Here is a 2981-nt window from a genome sequence, read left to right as displayed (position 1 = left end):
ACATAACCCTTACCACATTACTCACCTCTATTTTGTTACAGCCTGGTATGTGTTTTGTGGGCTGCACATTGATTATGGAGCGTGTAAAACGAATAACTCTGTTTAACTGATAGACAGAGATAGAAACCCTACTGTTTCAAATTGCCCACTGAGGCCAGGCAAGGTTGTAGCTAATACTTTGCAAAACAGGTTGAACAAAAACACCACAAACATACTGTACACTGGCCTCAGCACCAAACACTGTGGTACACCCTCTGATTCTCCTGTAGCACACCAACCATCTGAACAAATGACTACTCTGTACAGTATCAACCCACACAATCTACAATCTGTTTCTATTTCTCCTGTAGAAAGATAATGGCCCAGGTTCTGGTCCAGCATATGGCTTGTGCCCATTGGACGACTCCTGATTCTGTTCACAACCCGGTTCACAGCCGAGACTGGACCGCTGGTGGAGGGAGTTAGGTGTGCGTGCCACATTGTGTGTGCCTCTGCCTGGCTCAGCTGGTAATATGCTCCAGACACACTCTCAACACAGCCGCAGCTTGGATCGCGTTTCATTGGATGCAGATGCATGGTTATGGATCTGGCACTATATTGACAATGACATCATAAGATCAACCTGCCAGCAGACATGGTTGGTACCGTTCCTCTGAAATGGTCGTCTGGGGGCGACAGGGAGATGACAATGTGCTAGATAAGTGTTGCGAGCTTGCAGACTGGATGAGATCGCAAGAGAAAAATAAACAATATCCTCCTCATTGAGGAACAGGTATTTGCAGTGCTTTCAGAAAGTATTCACACCCCTTGACTTTTTTCACATTTTGTTGTGTTACAGCCTGAATTTAAAATAGATTTTTCTACACACGATACCCCATAATGTCAAAATGGAATTATGTTTTTCAAAACTTTTGTAAATGAATAACAAATCAAAAGCTGAAATGTCTGTCACGTTCCTGACCTATTTCTGTTAGTTTGTTGTATGTGTTAGTTGGTCAGGACGTGAGGTTGGGTGGGCATTCTATGTTTTCTGTTTCTGTGTTGGTTTTGGGTTGCCTGGTATGGCTCTTAATTAGAGGCAGGTGTTTGGCGTTCCTCTAATTAAGAGTCATATTTAGGTAGGCGTTGTCACAGTGTTCGTTGTGGGTGATTGTCTTCCGTGTCTGTGTTTGTACACCACGTGGGACTGTTTACGGTTTGTTCGGTTTGTGTAGCCTATGTTCCTATTCGTGCGTTTTTTCTTGTTTTATGTAAGTACGTCGTCTAGGTCTGTCTACACCGTTTGTTGTTTTTTGTTAGTTTAATCAAGTTCGTGTTTTGTTAATAGAATATGTCTTTTCACTTCGCTGCGCCTTGGTTCCCTCAATACTCCTCCTCTTCCCAAGATGAAGAGGAGGAGGAATGCCGTTACAGAATCACCCACCAAAAATCCAGAACCAAGCAGCGTAATTTGGAGCAACGGGGAAGTATACAGGACTTGTGGAGTTGGGAGCAAATATTTAACGGAGAAGGACCATGGGCTAAAGTGAATCACCGTCCATGGGAACAGCTGGAGGCAGCTCGGAGAGTGGAGGAAAAGAGAGAGAGGAACCGGAGTTATGAGGGAACGCGTCTTGCACGGAAGCCCAAAAAGCCCGTGAGTAACACCCCAAAATTTCTTGGGGTGGGGCTAAGAGGTAGTGGGCCAAGGGCAGGTAGGAGACCTGCGCCCACTTCCCAGGCTTACCGTGGAGAGCGGGAGTACGGGCAGGCGCCGTGTTACGCAGTAGAGCGCACGGTGTCTCCTGTACGAGTGCATAGCCCAGTGCGGGTTATTCCACCTCCCCGCACTGGTAGGGCTAGATTGGGTATTGAGCCAGGTGTCATGAGGCCGGCTCAACGCGTCTGGTCTCCAGTGCGTCTCCTCGGGCCGGCATACATGGCACCTGCCTTACGCATGGTTTCCCCGGTTCGCCTACATAGGCCGGTGCGGGTTATTCCACCTCCCCGCACTGGTCGGGCAACCGGGAGCATTCAACCAGGTAAGGTTGGGCAGGCTCAATGCTCAAGAGAGCCAGTACGCCTGCACGGTCCGGTATTTCCGGCGCCACCTCCCCGCCCCAGCCTAGTACCTACAGTGCCTACACTACGCACTAGGCTACCAGTGCGTCTCCTGAGCCCTGTTCCTCCTCCACGCACTCTCCCTGTAGTGCGTGTATCCAGTTCGGTGCCTCCAGTTCCGGCACCACGCACTAAGCCTCCTGTGCGTCTCCAGAGCCCTGTACACACTGTTTCTTCTCCCCCTACTAATCCTGATGTGCTTGTCCTCAGCCCGGTGCCACCAGTGCCGGTACCACGCACCAGGTATAGAGTGGGCTTTGAGAGTCCAGTGTGCCCTGTCCCTGCTCCCCGCACTAGTATGAAGGTGCGTGTCCTTAGCCCGGTGCCTCCAGTTCCGGCACTACGCACCAGGTCTACAGTGCGCCTTATCCGGCCAGAGCCATCCGTCTCCCCAGCGCCATCTGAGCCATCCGTCTCCCCAGCGCCATCTGAGCCATCCGTCTCCCCAGCGCCATCTGAGCCATCCGTCTCCCCAGCGCCATCTGAGCCATCCGTCTCCCCAGCGCCATCTGAGCCATCCGTCTCCCCAGCGCCGTCTGAGCCATCCGTCTGCAATGAGCCTGCAAAGCCGCCCGTCTGCCATGAGCCTGCAAAGCCGCCCGTCTGCTATGAGCCTACAGAGCCGTCCGCCAGACAGGAGCCGCTAGAGCCGTCCGCCAGACAGGAGCCGCTAGAGCCGTCCGCCAGACAGGAGCCGCTAGAGCCGCCCGTCAGACAGGATCTGCCAGAGCCGCCAACCAGACAGGATCTGCCAGAGCCGCCAACCAGACAGGATCTGCCAGAGCCGCCAACCAGACAGGATCTGCCAGAGCCGCCAACCAGACAGGATCTGCCAGAGCCGTCAGAGAGCCATGAGCGTCCAGAGCCGTCAGCCTGCCATG

Source organism: Salvelinus fontinalis, chromosome 10 (assembly GCF_029448725.1).
Source record: "Salvelinus fontinalis isolate EN_2023a chromosome 10, ASM2944872v1, whole genome shotgun sequence".
NCBI classification, from domain to species: Eukaryota; Metazoa; Chordata; class Actinopteri; order Salmoniformes; family Salmonidae; genus Salvelinus; species Salvelinus fontinalis.
Note: the sequence above shows the minus strand (reverse complement) of the source record.